Source organism: Nyctibius grandis, chromosome 25 (genome assembly GCF_013368605.1).
Source record: "Nyctibius grandis isolate bNycGra1 chromosome 25, bNycGra1.pri, whole genome shotgun sequence".
Taxonomy (NCBI): domain Eukaryota; kingdom Metazoa; phylum Chordata; class Aves; order Nyctibiiformes; family Nyctibiidae; genus Nyctibius; species Nyctibius grandis.
In genome coordinates, this window is record NC_090682.1 from 5,116,172 (window position 1) to 5,133,980 (window position 17,809).

Sequence of the window (17,809 nt, forward strand, 5' to 3'; positions counted from 1 at the left end):
GTCTCAACGTGAGGTTGGATGCATTAGAGCTTTCATCGAGCTCTGAGCTAATATATTTCTTTCCCAGTTGTGCCAGATAAAATTCCAGTTGCCAAACTAGAAAGGGGTCTTCAGGCATTGTATTGCCACCATGAAGGACTGCCCAGGAGCAGGTGACCCAGAACCAGGAAAGCCCACATTTTAGTACACTTGTTACTGCTAAGAGCAGTTATAACCCAGCCATCATGAGTATAATTACCAAAACCACACTTAAACCAAAACTGCAGATGGACTCTTTTGCTGCCACATCTCCTTAATAAATGTATTTGGAATAGCAAAGACAAATATATTATGCTGCAGAAAATGACACCAGAGAGGCTACGGAGAGGCCGTAGCCAATGATCAGAACTAATGGATCACTATTTAATAACAATACTTAGCACTTGAATAGGTTTGAAGCTTCAAAGAGCTGTGCAAACGGTAGCTAATTAATCTACACAAAATCCCAGCCAGGTATTACAGGATTCTTCCCCTTCTTACGCAACGCTCAAAAGATTACAGCTACTAATTGTCCCCACGGTCACAGTGGGGGACTGCGGAGATTGCTGAGATAGGAGGAAGCACGTTCATGCTGATGTGAACCCCACGACGCACAAAATGAGAGGCTTAGGCCCTTGGGAACATTATAGGAGCTAATGATTCATCCCTTTCCAGTGATCCTAAGGGCTACTATTATGATTACCCTAATTTTCACAGGGAGGAGAGAAGGGAGCATTGGAAGACGAAGAGCCCATGTAGGAATCTGGTGGAGGAGCAGGGTTAGAAAGCAGACCTCGGGGGTCATTCCTGTGCGGGTGAGGAGCAGCACGGCTCCCCCGAGCAGCAGGGACAGTGGTGTGGGTGCAGCTGAAGCCGGGGAGAGGACACTCCATGCGCCGCACTCCCCAGCCGCTCTGCTCCACTGTAAATATTTAGCCACGCAGGGTCCGGAACACCAGCTGTCCAGGTGATAATAGAGCTAAATCCCTCCTCAAACACCCAGGCACCTCCTCCCTCCGGAAAGGCCATTTGGCTAATGCAATGTTTGCACATGTTAATCCGGAGCAGGCTGGCACAGAGCCACCCACTCCAGGGCAAGGGCTGCACAGATGGAGAATGGGCGCGCAGGAGCTGCGGTTCACCCGGGAGCAGCAGTTGTGGGAGACCTGTCTGGAGGAATAAAGGAGAAAGCAGGAGCACAGCCCCCCGTGCCCGGGGGCACTGGCACACTGGGGGACTGTTTCACCATTTTACTACTGTTCTCACCTGCTTTGTATTTATGATAGAAACTTCTGAAGGTAGGGGATGTCTCCTGTTAGGGCTATGTGTAGCACCTTCCCTGTGGTCTGTTACTGATGGGCTCGCATCTCTCCCTCTCTACTGGTGTCACATGTGACTGTGGAGTCACCGTGAGGGGCAGAGGGAAACGGACCAGCCAGGAGATTATGGACCTGAGAGCTGAAGCGGTTTGTTCCCTTTGCTGCAATCCAGACTACCTGCTCTGTCCTGCAACTAGAAAACCCAGAGCAGACAAAACTGCAAATACTTCTGTTGCACTGAGAAACTTTCAGCTCATCCCCTTCCCTGGCTGCTCTTCAGGACCAGCCCAGACCATTTCCATCTTCAGTCACGAAATACCAGGCTTGATAGATCTGAGCTTTCCTGAGTCATCACTGATTCCTCCAGATCACTCACTGTGTAGTTCTAGAGATCAAAAAAAAAAGCTTGCCTTTCCCTTTTTGCATGTGGTTTGTGATCATTCAGTTGGGGGTCACAGCACAACTAACTAATCTCCAGGCTTACAGGGCATTTTGCCATCAGCAATTCAGCACAGGGGAGGGGAACAAAATTATTTCTTTTCTTTGTCACTGGCCCTCACACTAACATCACAGCACTGAATGGGATCAATGAGAATGTGCTGATACACTTCCTTAATGCTTTATTACAGGCACCAGGGTCCTGCTAAACAGCATAATAAAATATCAATAAATAGAGTGTTTGCTGTAAAGGCTCCTTCTGCTTCTGCAATTTCTCCACCTCAAGCACAATTTCTGCAGCTCGGTATGTTTCAGCATAGCCAGAGGGTACTCTGGTATGCGGGGGCAGATGGGAATGGATAGATGGATGGATGGATGAATGGATGGATGGACTGGTAGCAGGCACAGGGGTGTTGGTTTTCAGAAGCTGGAAAGAAACAAGCACTATCGCCAGAGACACACTGCTGCCCACTAAAATTGTTCTGCTTTCAGCTTCCTACAAACACTAAAGCCCAAAATTGTTCATGAAAAGCAAGACTGATTCCCCTCAATAACAATCCCAGAGAAAAAGAAACATAGCTATGTTTTTCTTTGAGTTCTTAAGCCAAGATTTTGGGCACTGTTGGTATGAAGGGACATTTCATTGGAAAGGTAGTTAATACATGTATCAAAGTACGGAAAAAAATATAAAAAGGCCTACATGAATCACTGTGATAAAGCCCAGACAGAAATGGGTTCTGATGATTGATGAAAACCACCAGGATTTTCATTTTGGAAAAAAAGGCTTTGACCTTCCCTCAGAGCAGGAAATCCTCTACCCATCCGGCTCTTCTAACCTGCTCCATTTTTGATATAATCTTTTCTTTAGTGCCTCTGCCTAGAATATCTCTGCAAAGCTCCTCTGCTGAGAGGCAGCTGGGTCTGTGATGCAGCGTGGTATAACACAGACCTCCTTTTTTATTAATCGCTAGCAGTCTACCCAAGCCTTTGGGTTAGCGAGGGCTCCGTGCAGCCTGACTCTGAATCTCTGCCAGTCTGTGCCTGAAAAATCTCTGCTGACCAAGGTCTGTCCTACAGCTTCCCCCTGGGGGCTTTGGCAGAGTACCTGATAAAGATGTCTTCAGCGTGTCTGACATCAAGCTATCATGCTGTTTACAAGAGATCTGTCACAGACAAGTGCCTTCTGTACAGAAGCCGTTTCCTCCCCAGGCAGAGAGCAGAGGATGTCCTAAATTAGCTCATGAGGATGGAGTTATTTCAACACACCCAGGCACAAACTAAGCCGTGCTTCAAGCCACAAGGAGCTGTCCCTTATTATGAGTTTGGCTTACAACCTGTAAACTCTCTCTTATTTCTGATCCCCTTCCTTCTTTTTTTTTGGCTTACTTGCAGTTTAACCAGAAGTTCAGCTGGGGAGAGGGCAAAATTTGGAGAGGAGGGACAGGAGATGGTGAGGCTGAGAAATGCCTGCTGGGAAAGCTTTGGAAATCACCCAAAAGTAGGAACCCGACATTGTTAAGAGGACTGCTAATATGAAACAAAGCAGTCAGGAGCCCTGCCTCATGGGCTGCAACCCTCTCCTCCTCTCAGCCATGCATGCAAAACCCAGGAGCCCAGCTTGCAAGAGTGGCCGTAGTGCCAGCTTGCAGAGCTGTGGGCAGAGCCCAGGAACTTTGGATGTCCAGGCTCCTGTTGAACCCTTCCCCTGATGCCTTCATTTCTGTCTGCAGCCAGGGGAGCAGATATCCTCCATGAACTAGGGTCTTCTGTGGCCTCTCTTCCCCCTCTGTCACTGTACTGCGGAGCTGCAGAGCAGAGCGAGGTGCATGCACGTGTGTACAGAACGGGGGGGCAGCATGAAGTGGTGAAGGGTTTATTTCTCTAATCATAAATTCAGCCTCCCGTAGATTCAATTCCGTGATGCTGCGCCTGTGATGTCAGTAAATCACAGCCATAAGGAAGGGAAGGCAACGGCAGCATGCAGAGGGAATGTAAATGCATCCGGGAAGCCGGGGCCATCACTCACACTGGGCTGCTGCTGAGCTCAGGTGGGAGAGGCAGGTCTGGGAGCTGCACAGGGGAGATGCCCGTGCCGGCTCCTGCCCTGCGAGAGTGGCAGCACCCTGCATTCCCATCAGCCGCCGGCTTTACCCAGCAAGGCAGCATCTTGCAGAAGGAGATGGGAAACATCTCCATGGAAGCTAACTCAGCTGAATGGACATTTGGGTTCAGCAGAGGATAGCTTGCGTCTCCAGCAGGCTCTGAACAGCCAGGTCTCATCAGTTCTTCTCTCTCTCTTCATAAAAGCTGATGTTCCTCTTGTTTTACTGACCAAATTTTCCCCAGAGGAACAGCATTTACTGTACGTTTGACACCTGCTGTACAGAGCTGGGTGTGTAGCTGTGGATTGTTCCTGTTCATAACAGGTGAGTTTCTGCCTCCAGCAGTATCCTGACACTCCTACTGAAGGTGCTCCTGCCCCATATCTTGCAACACAAAAAATCCCTTCAGATCGCACTAAGTGGGAAGGGACTGCAGATGTTCTCGGGGGTGAAAAATGACGCATTTGTAGCCTGATGTCTATGCAAGATCCCCAAAGACTTTGGAAGATGCTGAGAGCTCTGCCTCCCGCTGTGCACTGAAAACATCCTGATCTGTTATCATGGCTGAATTCACCTTGCACGGCTCTGCCCAAACCACTTGCTTCTTCAAAAGCAGATCCCACTGGCTTTCACATCCAGGTGACCTTCCTCAGAGACGCTTCCCCCTCGCCATCCCACTGCCTGGCCATCACATGTGTGGCTTTTGGCAGCCCAATGTGACACTGACCTGAACTTCCCTCCCACACAGGCTGCTGCTCCACAAAGCAGAGGCCAATCCAACAGCGGCTTGCTGACAGCCCTGCGGGTAATCACGACAAAAGGGAGAGCCTCCCATGCCCTCCGTGCATACAGCACTCCAGCATCCTTCACCCCCTTCCCAGTACCCCCGCTTTGAGTCCCCTGCTACACCAGCACAGCCCATTTGGGATTTGGCCCCCTCTTCTTTGCCGCGTTGCTGCCTTGCCCCCGCCCTTGCAGGGTCTTTGTGAGCCCCTGAGCTGTCACAGCTCGACTGCTGGGTGCCTCCGCCCCACCAAAAGTGACGCTAATGCTGGGTGACATCTCACTCGCAGCACATCACACACCGAAGACGAGACCAGCTGAGGCTGCTCCCTACTCCCTGTCCTGGAAACTTCCAGCACCAGACACCTAAGTCTCCCTGCAAAGAGCTTTTCCACGGTGATGGAGGGGTTTTTTAATGCATCTGAAATCAGCCTGTCACAGACTTTGCTGCCTCCTTTCTCCCCAGAGCAGGGTGACTAATGCAGCAGCAGCAGATTGGGTCACAGGCTGATTCCTGCTCTGATCCAGCCAAACCAGGAGAGGCAATGTTAGAGGAGATGCAGAACTGCCAGGAGCAGAGAGTCTCAACTTCTTATCCATACTAGAGGCTGGCTGTAGCGCCCTTGGCTGTGCATGGCAAAAGCCATCAATAAGGTCTGCTAGCAAGGAAAAACCTGGGTAAAAGTTTCTGTCCTCCCCCCTCCTGCTTCTGCAGAAAAAACTTATCTCAGTCCTGCAGGCTTCTGTTAGCTGCCTCCATCGCTTCTCTGCCAAGAGACTGTGCACAGGAGTCACAGACAGGCAGGGGCTGTTTCTATTTGCAGCCATCCCAGTGCCTGTGCTTCATCCACTTGCTGATAAAATGCCCCGCACCACAGAAACAAAGAGCAGCCTCTAAAAAAAAATCTTCCCGCCCTCTACCTCCAAACCACGCTTCAGTTCTGACTGACAGCTGGGGAAAGTTCCTAATTATGTCCCCTGGACACTTTGGAGGCGACCCACCCCAGAGCGTGATTTGATGGCTCAGCGAACGGATGGCCTTGTTTGTACTGATTTATATTACAGAGCCAGATCTAGCCTCATCAGCCTGGCTTGACCTAGTTTTCCTCTTGCATAGGTCAATAAAAACACAGCAAATAGAGCTAATCAGACACTAAGGATGCACAGTTAATTTGGGCTGGTCCAGACTTACAGGAACACTGCAAACTCTGCTGTCATGAGGAAGGAGAGAATAAATCTTTCCCTAAAAAGTCAAAGGGAGTTGTACAAAGAACATGCCATTTCCAGAACAGATAATGCATGAGGCTTTTTCTTTTTTTTTTTTTTTGCTTGCTTCCCTGTTGGTTTGTCTGCATCTGGTGGATGCTGCACGATTCTCCTTCCCCTGAAAGCAGAGAGGATTGCCCCCTTCTCTGCACTGGGGTTATAAGCAATCATCACCAAAAGGGCATGAAGTCAGACAAAAAAACTAGCAAAAAAAAATGTGTGCAGCTGGCTCTAGAGTGTCCAAATAAATCCTGGGTAAATGCCAGGCTGCCTTAGTCACCGGCTCTAGCAGGACAAGGACAACCTCCTTTAAACTGCTTGTGCAGTGAGAGGAACAGCAGCCACATTAGAGGGCTGGCTGCGTCGTGGCATCGTGCCATGGCTGTGGGCACACATGGGTGGGACCTCGGGCACGGCTGGCCCGACAGCGGGCAGACACGGGAACACGCACACTGCAGAGCGTGCCTTACACAACAAACACGCTAGGCACACACAGCAGGGTAACCCACACACATAGGCAGGGACGTCCGAACCAAATGCTTCGTTGTCGTGCAAACACTGACTCACACGTGACAGAGATCTGCAGAAAAACACGTCTGCCGACCAGGGTGCAGAGAGACGTAATGCCTTACAGACACACACATGCCATTCCTCCTCAGCCCATCACACCATGTGGGCGTGATATCTGCATTCAGACATCGGCATAAATATGTCCAAGGCAAAACGCTTACACGTATCCCCCACGCACGGAGGTGGTGTGCAGGTGCCCAGCTATTTTCTGTACTTGTATGGCCATGGTGTCCCTCTCTTATCCCACTGCAATCTTAGCACAGAGAAGGTGTACTCTGTGCAAATGTATTTCCCCGTGTAGCCACACTCAGGCATCAGTCACAGTACGTGTGCTGGCCTGTGTCACGGTAGATAAGCAACACAGCTGCATGAAAGAAAATCACAGGTGGGCGTTATACAGACCATACAGATGCATATAGTGCAATACATATGCACCCAGCACACCCCTATCCTACAAAGACACAGTCTACAACCTATTTAATGGCTCTCACTGCATGCTTCCAGCACCTCCACTAGCCCTTTTCCTCCCACAAGCAGCCAAGATCCACCTGCAGCCTTGACAGCAGCAGTAACGAAGTACCATACCTGGTAAGGTGCTCCATCCCTCTGCCCTGCGGCGGCTGCATGCCAGCCTGTGCCCTTGCCCCTCCTTTCTCCTGGCTCTTTCCTGATATGGAGATTTTCATGCCTCAGGTGAACCAGCTCAGGCCTCAGCAATAGCCTAACGAGGGCATCCCGCATCCATCTGCTGATTATTGAGCAGGATGTGTCCACCCAGAAAAGCAAAAATAGACCAGTGTTTAAGGACATCAGAGATGATACCTGGATTTTATTTCCCCCCTTTTACCACCATACACCCTAGCTCTTCTGTCCCTTGGAAAGCAGAGCAGGGCCAGGCACAGGAATGCAAGAGCCAGGTGACACCACTAGCTGATGCCAGCACCCATGAGAGGCTTGTCCTCCCTCCCTGCCTCCAGGAAAACCCTGCTGCGGTGTGCCACGCTGCCAGGACTCCAGAGAAGAACCAGTATTTGCAGAGCAAACTCATCTTGCTGCCTGCTGGCCCTCCCCACATCCCACTCCGCAGAATTGTCCCTGTGTCTCTGGTGCTGGAGCATCAGCGTAATGTGATGTGACACCTTCGCCCACACTTGGGTATGAATACCGTGTTTCACTGTAACTGCGTCTGACACCCCCTTGGAGGCATTTTCTCATGCTCCCAGCCAAGCTGTGGGCACGTGCACGGTCTCTGATGGCAGGGGGCTGCCCTCCGTACCCTCTCCTTCCCCACCAACAGCAGCAGAGCTATTAGCGGCAGTGGGACGGGATTGTGTAGGGTGAGCCTCCTGCAGCGATTCCTTTGCGTTCAGTCTGACTCTCAAAGAAAGATCACAGATCTCTCCCTTTCTTCTTCCATAAGATGGATGCCAGTGCAAAGGACGAGGGCTTATATTGCCCTGTGACTGAAGTATATTATTTATTTGGAGAGCAGAACCATCTCCTTAGCACGATGACCCACCACTTCCCCCAGCACCCCCTTCTTAGCCATAGGTGCTTGTAGTTATGGTAAAATGCCACTAGATGTCTGTCGGGGTCCTGCGCATTGCCTGCTAGGGACAGCCCTGGTCAACAAGGCTGGGGTGCAAGCTGTGCAGAAAGCTGTGTCTGTTCCTCACTTCATTAACCCCATCAGGATTTCTGATATTTTTGGACCTGTGGGAAAATCTCGATTTTCCATTCATTTCCTTCTAAGAAGCGCAGGCAAGCTGAGTATTATCTCTGCTTACCATAAGCTCTTCTCCGCTTTCATTGTGGCTATTTTTAGATGAGTTTTGAAAAGTTTCCCCTCAGCATATGACCTCTAGGTAGGTACCTCCATTAGGGCTGCCTTCATCTATACCCTGCCATGGGGACATAGACAACAAAAAGACGCTGTTCCAGTACCAGCCAAGAGCGAAATCAGCTGTGCAACCATTGAATAAGCCCTTCCTTGTAGCAGGACTGGTCATCCAAAATCGATCCTACAAGGACAGCACATTTATGCAGCTCAAGTCCTTTGAAGAGCTGAGGATGCCTTGCAAAGGCGTCACATTTTTGTCATCCCACTCTCAAATGAATGTGTCCTGTCCTGAACTCATGAGGGCTGAGCTGACCTCCTGAAGACACCTTGAGTTCATCCCTCTCTCGCCCCATCCTTTTAACTCTGCCATTCTCACCTGTTCTGGTCCTGCTGGGAGCCACGTCCCTTCATACCAATAGGACAGATGAATCTGGCCTCACTCTGTTAATGCTGCTCCAGCACATGAACCACCGTGACAGGAGCCCTCAGTGCTTCCTTTGCCATTTGCCACACACCAAACCCCTGTTGCTCTGAGACCTTGACACCCCTGGGAGAGACAGCAGGCTCAGGAGGGTGGCAGCCTTTCTGGAAAGAGGGGACAGCCACCTTCATGCAAACACACGTGCCTGTTTATTCCCCAGTCTGGGGAGGGTGGGAGCCCGGCCATGGGCAAGCAGACCCTCGCACGTGGCAGGGAGGAGGGGGACTGCTGAGGCTGTGGCAGCTCGGTGTAGCAGTCCCTGGTGGGATGGGACAGTGGAGTCACCCTTGGTGCTGGGAGCTGAGGTCAAGTCGTGGAGCCGCTGCCCAAGAGCCATCATTGAGGCTTCTTCCAGTGAAAGGGCAGCTGCAGCTTTATGATTTCACCTCTTGGGTAGCTCTCTGCAGCAGATGCAATGCAATTACTGTCACTGATGTAAGCGCAATTACTGCTCGAGCTGCTTGAGAAATGCCAGTTATTTTTCAGAGGAAATTTGGGAAGGAAATCATCTCTTTTTGTGTTTTGGGGAATTTTAAATTTCCACTAGCTTCTCTTTCTCTGAAAAGAAAAGTCTGAGAAACTTGCTTTTCTTAATGCTGTTGATGTAAAAACATAATAAGGAAACACAAAGAAAAAAAGATAAATTTGTAAGAGGGAAACTATTTTTGAGTGGAAGAGAGAGCATTTTACATATATTACATTCTTTTTTGAAACAGGTAACCAAATATTTTTATTTTTCTATTCCAAATGTACTTATCTTTCTATGTAATAAAGCTAGCTTGGAAAAAATATTAACCATCTTTGCATCCAGGTCTATCCTGTAGAGGTGAGGAAAGCATAGGAGCCTCTGCATTCAGAGCTGTCTGTCCCCGTGGCCTCACCGCCCAACTTCAGGCTAAGCAGATTGTGACAGTCATGGAGAAGAAAAGCAAATTTTCTTCCCTTTCACTTCACAGCTGACAGCCCAGTATGGTACCAAAGGGGACACCCTGTTAAAATCTCCCAGAAAGGCAGCCGGCTGAGCACTGCTGGGAGAAAAAGGCAAAAGGCAGTTAAAAAATAATGGAGAGGACAGAAGAGAGAGACAGATATAAGTATTTGGCTCCCAAGATCTAGGGATACAACATGCACAAAGCATTTGGAAATGCTCAGAAGCTGTGTCTGAAAAGCTCCCCTGGCTGATGTGTCAAGGAGCTTCCAATCGCCTTTCAAAAGCTTCCCTTCTCTCTCCCTTTGTAATGGGTGGCTGTTTCTAATTATCTGTAAATGTTAAATGTTCCCTAATTCAATCAGAACAACTTGTTCACAGATGGCAAACCCTTCATCTGCTCAGCTTTCATCGATCCCTTCCTTCCCAGAGAGGCTGGCTTGAGGCATGCAAGGGGTGTGGAGAGGAGCGTGTAGTGTACAGGAACAATTCCGGGGGTTCCCCTTTTCCCTCGGCAGCCCTCACACCATCCTCTGCTCCCGTGTAACCCAGTACTCTCTCCTCAGCAGGCATGACGCTGGCAGATGCATGCTTGGGTTCAGTCTCTCCTCCTCTACCCACTGCCATATTACTGCTCCTTGTCTCGTCCTGTTCAGTGCCACCTCATCCCACCTTGCAGTAGGTACGCACTGTGGTATCTTGGATCCTCATGCAGTTATGTCACGGGCCTGTGGTTTGTCTCATCCTGCATCCCAGCTCCTTTCACCACTATGTTAACTCATGTCAAGCTCATGCCCAGCTGATGCTGATCCCGTTGGACTCGGCATTTCTTATCTCACTGCCTGCTGGTGAATGGCACATGCCAACACTATCCTATCCCCCTCAGCTACAGCACTTTTTCCCTGGCAGCTGTCCGGACCCCTTGGTTAGGGCACAAAACTACTGCCCAACGCCCAGCAACAGCTGTAACAGGGATCCTAAATCAGGTCTGCATTCAAGTCACCAAAATTTGCAATTTACACTACACAAGCCAGGGGACATGGGGGACAAAGGAGGGGGGTGGTAAGTTTTTTCATTAAACCCAAGGGAAACTCTATTTACTGCCGATTCCTAATGATTTATTGAAGCATCTAGTCTTCCGCTCAGACCTAGAAAAGGGTCTTGCCTTTGATCAACCAGTGACTCACCATCTGCAGCCGAGGTGATTTACGACAAATGCATGCTATTTCTGCACATGGAAGGGGAGAAAAATAGGCCTCCTCATCACTGAGAGGGTGGGAAGGATGAAAAACAAGCCGCCCACAGGATAACGCTGGCTGGGCTGCTCCTCGCAGCTTTGCTGCTCCCCCAGGATCTCAGCGGAGCGCCTGGCTCCCCACGGCAAAGACGCTGCTGCAGAGGGTTGTGTGGGGGAGACTCTTACGTCCCAAACAAATGGCTCCACGCCATGGTAGGAATAGAACAGCTTAAATTATACTCTTCACGTTGCATCGTGGGGCTGGGCGCGGGTGTCCGTCAGCCATGCTGACAGAGCGGGGCTGCAAGCACAGCCCATGGGCTGGGGAGCATCAACAGCCACTACTGAGCACGTCCTGATCATGCTTCCAGGTCTGAACCTGCTCTTTTCAACACTCATCCTTCCCTTCCTCATGGCATAGCCAAAATCTAGTCGCTTCCAGATCAGGAAACTGTATTTCCTGGAAGCCTTTTTTTTTTGCAAAAATCTCCAGCCAAATCCTGGCACGAAAATAAAAATCTTAAACACCCCTAAACTCTTTCCATGACATGCCTAAAACCTCAAGTATCAGCTCCACCATCCCCCTAGCCTTCACTTTCTGACTTTGCAAAAATGCCTTTAACTAGAAGACTGTCCCCTGTTCAGAGAAGGAAAACGTTTCGTTGTTCAGGACGTGAGCAGATTCACAGCTAACATCCAGCCACCCATGAGAGACTCCCGGCACAGCAAGCTTTGCAGAATCACTGCTCCATATCCTCCAACAACTGGCTAAGGAGAAGCAAAGTCATTAACGTGTGTGTTATACTCGCTGGAACAATCCTTGGGCATAAGCTTCGTGCAGAGCCCCACTGGGCAAAGTGCTCTGCTGCTCAGGAGCAGTGATTAGGGAGAGTTTGTTAATGAAGCAGATTTTAGCGACTAAAGGCAAGTGGAGAGAGAAGAGAGAGAGCAGACTCTTCATCAAATGGTATAATGTGGCCTTGCTGCAGCTGATCTTCGGTGGACATAAATCAGTTCAGTTCTCCCAGCTTTTATCAGCCGAGGATCTGACCCACGGGATGTGCGAATCATTGAAGGGCAAAGCACCAATCACATCATAATAAAACTGCTCATCTTTGGCGACTGGCTGCTGCAGATCTCAAAGCATTTTGCAGATGTCCAAAGCTGCTTCAGAGCCATAAAGGTTTTGCTCACATTTCCGAACTTGCCTTTTTCATACACTCCCTGAATTCAGCTGCTTTAAATCAGGGCGATCCCCCCGAAGCAGAGGAGGGGGGTGTAAAGGGACCCTGAGTAAAAGCATAGTCAGCCCTGCTGTTCTAATCACACTGGGCTATCTGCCTCTGTAATGAAAATCAGCATCACCCTGTGGATACCAGCAGAACATGACCAATTTACTCTGTCTGAGGCTCTCTCCTCAGCTCTATGGTACGTGTTTTGCCCTGCATGAGAGATGAAAGGGCAGATCATAGAATACCAGGTTGGAAGGGACCTCAAGGATCATCTGATCCAACCTTTCTTGGCAAAAGCATGGTCTAGACAAGATGGCCCAGCACCCTGTCCAGCTGAACCTTAGGAAGTGTCCAATATTGGGGAATCCACCACTTCCCTGGGGAGATTATTCCAGTGGGTGATTGTTCTCATTGTGAAAAATTTTCCTCTTGTGACAGATTGGAATCTCCCCAGGACTAACTTGTACCGATAACATCAGTGCTCTTAAAAGACCCAACACAGTTTTACCCCTGCACAGATGGTGTGTACAGGAGGATTGCACACACAGCACCCCCAAATGCAGAAAAATATGCCTCCTGTTCCCTTCTTCGCTCTTCTAATTTGTCATCCTCCTCCCCACCTTCATACCTTTCCCCTCAAGCAGGAGCAATGGGTCTCCACCCCCACACAGATAATTCCCATTCCTGCAGCAGATTGACAAATAGCCAGGTATGATCTTCTGCCCTTTACATCTTCCCCTCAATGATGTAACTCTGCCACTCCAAGTATCCTTGGAGTGGCAAGTCCCTGCACGTATAAATATGCCCTTCTAAATCTCTGCAGCTAGCATAAAAATGAGGCATTTTCCCAGCCACCATCTGATCCTCTTCATCAGTCACTGCTCTACACTGCCCACCCAGCCACCCATCCCTACTTATCCTGAGGATAAAACCCACTTAGCCAAGCCCCTTCCCATACAGCCCTTCATCACCAGGGATCGATTTCCTATATTGACTGAGCAGGCCCCAGCCATTAAGGAGTTCATTTTCCATCACTTAGATGCAGATGGATTCCCTCAGGAGCCCCAGGGTCACAGAATTTTCATTAACAGACACTGTGAAAGTATTTAAATATATTTTTAAAAATCACTTGACAAATGGAGTGAGCCCGTAGTCCTACTCCTCTCAGGTTATCTTGAAAGATAAAAGAAACCTTTGCTGCCCGCAGAAGGACAGAAAGCCCTTAACAGCTTGTCCCTGCTATTATCCATCTCACAACACGTCACCTCTAAAGAGGTCCAATTTCCCATAATGCTCCAGATGGAAACCATCCATTCATTTATCCAAGCTCTGGCTGAGCGTGTTCCAGCCACTAAGGGCTTCTGGCCTCCAAACTTCCCTGTTAGCTGTAACACGTTGTCTGGTGGTAAACTGAAGCATGAAGTGATGAAGACTCAGACCCAGATCTGGAAGCTCAGATACACTAGCAGAATACAAATCATAGGTAGGCATTGGTAGCTCTGCTGCAAAGTGAATTCTCATCCCAATTGTTTATATCAGGGTACAAAAAACAATAACCAAGCCCTATCTGGCCTTGAACACCACACAGAAGATAAAATGGGAAAATATGTCAGAAATACAGGCTAAACTCAGGAGTCTATTTCTGCTGCCAAAAGTTTTCCACCTTCTTGCCACACATCTCTAGAAGACACGCCAAATTTTACTACCATGAAACTCCATGTAGATGCTGGCTTAGCTGCCGCTCTGTGAGAGGGGGCTTGGAACCCAGAAACACCACCAAATCTCCACCAAAAACATGGCCATGGAAAATTCAGCCCTTCAAGACAGTTTCCATTGTAAGCTCATCTATGTCGAGAACTCAAGCTACACACTCAAAAAATTTGCAAACAAAAATTTAATGTGACATTTTCCTCACTGCTTGGAAAGAGATGACTCATTAAGTCAGTCTGCAACTCTTATTGTGTGCCCAGGATGGCAGGGTCTCACAGCGCTTTGAAGTATAGTCACATTATCCCCAAACACTAGGAGGAAGGGCAAATAAACCTGGCTCCCCCAAGTCCCAGGCCTGCATGAATCCTTTCTCCTCATGGGAAGGCTGTAAAGTACCATAGACCTACCAAATTTTTCCTCGTACCTTTTTCCATCACAAAAAGCCCCCAGCCAAACAGCTGGTAGGAATTAGCAGGCAGAGCCTGGCTCTTTGGCTGGTTGAGTGAAAGTTTGGGTAGGCTTGTCATGGGGACAAATGCTTGTCCACAGTGCCAGGCCAGCAGCTCTCCCAGGGAGGTGGGCAAAGCCTCCCTATGCATTGTCTTTGGAAAGGTCTCATGATCTCATCAGAGCTCAGCATAAGGAAGGTGACCTCCTCCCTCCAGCATCTGCAGAAGCAAGCAGAAGCTTGTGGATGGAGGAGATGGATTGCTCCCACTATTAGACAGAAGGGGGAAACTGGCTCATGAGGAGAGGATTGTCCTCTGAGAGAGGAGAGTAATGTCATTCCACTGGCCCCTCTGCAGTTACTCCAGGCTGACAGAAACATTTCCCTTGGAGTCCTTCCAAATTCACATCGCTAACTCCTCAGACTGCAGCAAAATTCCTCTGAATAGACATCAGCCAGGCCGAGTTGGCATTTACAAAACAGGCTGCAAGGGGGATTACTCTAGGTTCAGGAAAGCACTGTTTGGAGTAAAAACCCTTGCCTTCCCTGCGACGGTGGCGGAGTGTGCACAAGAGACCTCCACTGTACGCACAGCCTGGCAATAGTCCCCCCTGCTCGCCAACAGGAGATTCATTAGTGCCAGCTAGGTAAACTCAGGCTGTATTATTCATATCTGTATTTATCAAGTATTTATGCTGACAACCTGGAGGGTGATAAAGCAGCATCACTGGGATGTGCTGATTCCTGTGGCCGATTCTGATGCTGACAAGGCTGATGCCTGCCTTGCCTGGCGGAGGGGGACAGAGGGCCCTGCTCACAGAGGAACAGCTTATTTGTGACAGCCAGAAATTAACAGCCTGGCTGGGAGAGGGGGAGAGAGAGACAACAGTCTCTGGTGGATGTGCCTCAGAAGCAAATGGCAAGGATTGAATGGGAAAGCTGCTTGTGCAGCAGAGATGTTTCCCTACCTGGATGTGGATTTTAACAAAGCTCCCACCTGCGTAGCTGCGCCAGCCGGGAACCAGTCTTGGGCTGCCTTCTGTGTCCAGCCAGCACGCCAGCATGGATAGGGAGGGGGCTGCCCTGCTGCCCTGCACGTGGCGCTGCTCCATGTTCACAGCAGCAATTGTGCTCAACTCATTCCAGATTTACACCACAAATTCCCATGTCTGGGCTGGATTCGTTGCAGATTTGCTAAAGTTTATGCATTGGAGTTGCTCCAGAGGCATACCTTGACAGAAGGGAGTTGATCTGGTCCAACTCCAGGGATTCCAGCGGGGTGACAGTGGAGTGACCCTGCTGATGACAATGTGCCCCTCCAGACTCACTGTAGTGGCTGCAGGACCATTGCTCCCTGTTCACAGCAGCAGCTCTACTGACAGAGCATCAAATTTACACTCTCATGCTATTGACTTGAAAGCCTGCAAATGAGACAGGCCTGCAAACCTCTTGACTTCTCGCCCTGTGATCCAGAGATCAGGTCCCAGAAGAGCTTATGCAAGAAAAGAAGCCTATTTGTCCAACTACTGAAAGCAAAGGGCTTATTTCCACTTGTAAATTTACAGCAGGTTCTGATCCTGATTCAAATCCGAAGCAGAGCGTGTCAGTGAAATTTCCAGTTCAGAAGAGATCCTCTCTGTGGCTCTTCCCTCATGGATAACTGCACAGCAGCTTCTCAAACCCTCGGTCAGAAGGCTATTCTGCGTATTGGTTTGGGACTCTGTGTCCTGCCTTCCTTGCCATGCATGGGCACTGCCAATGCACTCGGGAAGGCAGGGCTACAGTGCTGTTCAATAACACGTGCTATTTTCTAACACAATAAACGCTGAGGCTTGTGTGCGCTCTGAACGAGCTGTGCCAGTTCAGATGTTGGAGCTGACAGACAAGTCCTGAAGGGAAGAGAGAGAATTTCTCTTGCCGGACCTCGTTAGTGATGCCGGGAACACGTGCCCTTTGAAATATTTCTGTTGATTTCATTTTCTATTTCCCCTCTATATTTTCTTTCTCTGTGCCGTCGTTTCTCTGTGAACGCTGTGTTTGCGGCCTAGCTCCGGCTCTCTGTGCGTGTGTGCGCACATGCTCCCAAGCGCAGGCTTGCGTGTCAGCGCCGTCGAGAACGACGGTGGCTCCTTCCACCAAGCATTTAAGCAGCTTTGCGAAGCAGTTGCTGCCGCGGAGCAGCCCCCACCCGCGGAGCAGCCCCCGCCGCCCCCCGCCTTCACAACACTAGATGGTGCTCGGCGGCTGCGCATGGCGAGCGCTGCCCGGGGCCGGCTTCCGCGGAGAAGCGCGCAGGGGCACCGACCCCTTCCGCCTGCCTTTATCCTTGCAAGCTGCTCGGCACGGCTGCTCCACCCGAACTGCCCCTGCTGCCGTGCCACGGGCACGCGTCTGCCCCAAGGGTCTCTGTCGTGGGACGGGAGGGCTCAGCCGCACGCCCTCCTCCACCGGCGCTGCCCGCACCCGAGGTGGGACCCCTCTTCCTCCAGCTCTAAGCCAGTACAGCACTCAAAAATTTGGTGCCCTTTTCCTAACCTAGCAACAGATGGAGCCTCCATCCCATCCTCTGCCTAGCCCAAACCAAAATTAAAAACGTCTCGCAGCAGGAACTTTACTGCTGATGGCTGGTGTGGAAGGTGTGTGTTAGCACAGAAAGCCGAGAAGAAAAGGGTGGACCAAAGAGCTGCATATGAGGAAAAATTTCTTTACTTTGAGGGTGACAGAGCACTGGAATAGGCTGCCCAGGGAGGCTGTGGAGTCTCCTTCTCTGAAGATGAATCAAGACCCACCTGGACACGACCCTCTGCAATGTGCTCTAGGTGAACCTGCTTTGGCAGGGGGTTGGACTAGATGATCTCCAGAGGTCCCTTCCAACCCCAACCATTCTGTGATTCTGTATGGTGCAGTAGTTTGAGCTAGACATGGATGCTGCTTGCAGCAGTCTTACCCAGTGCAAGAGCACTCCAGCCCAAAGACACCCCCAGTTTGTGGCTGGTTGGATTGAAAGGCACTCAGACCAGCCGTTGTTGGGCATTTCCAAAACATGGGTCCTCCCAAGCGCACCAGCCTTGCACTTCCAGCCGCTTTCCACTGAAAGCCCATAGCAGAACTCCTACTGCTTTCTGCATGGTTGGGATTCCTCATCTCCCTGGGCTTCTTTTCTCCATGTTTAATAGGATTAGGGTTTAATTTCTGCCTCACAAGAGGGTGCTGTGGGGATTGAGAGGGTTAAGGCACTCCGACAGCATTGCAGCAAGACTGTTACAAACCCTTCAACCGAGGGGGACAGAAAAACCTCACTGCTCTTTGCAGACTGCTTACAACTTGCATCAGGTTCCATTAACTGGGAGGCAATTTTCCAACCAGTTCAGATTTAATTTCTTGTCCAACTGCTGGCCCTATCTAGAGAACAGCAGGACAGGAGTGACTATCATCAG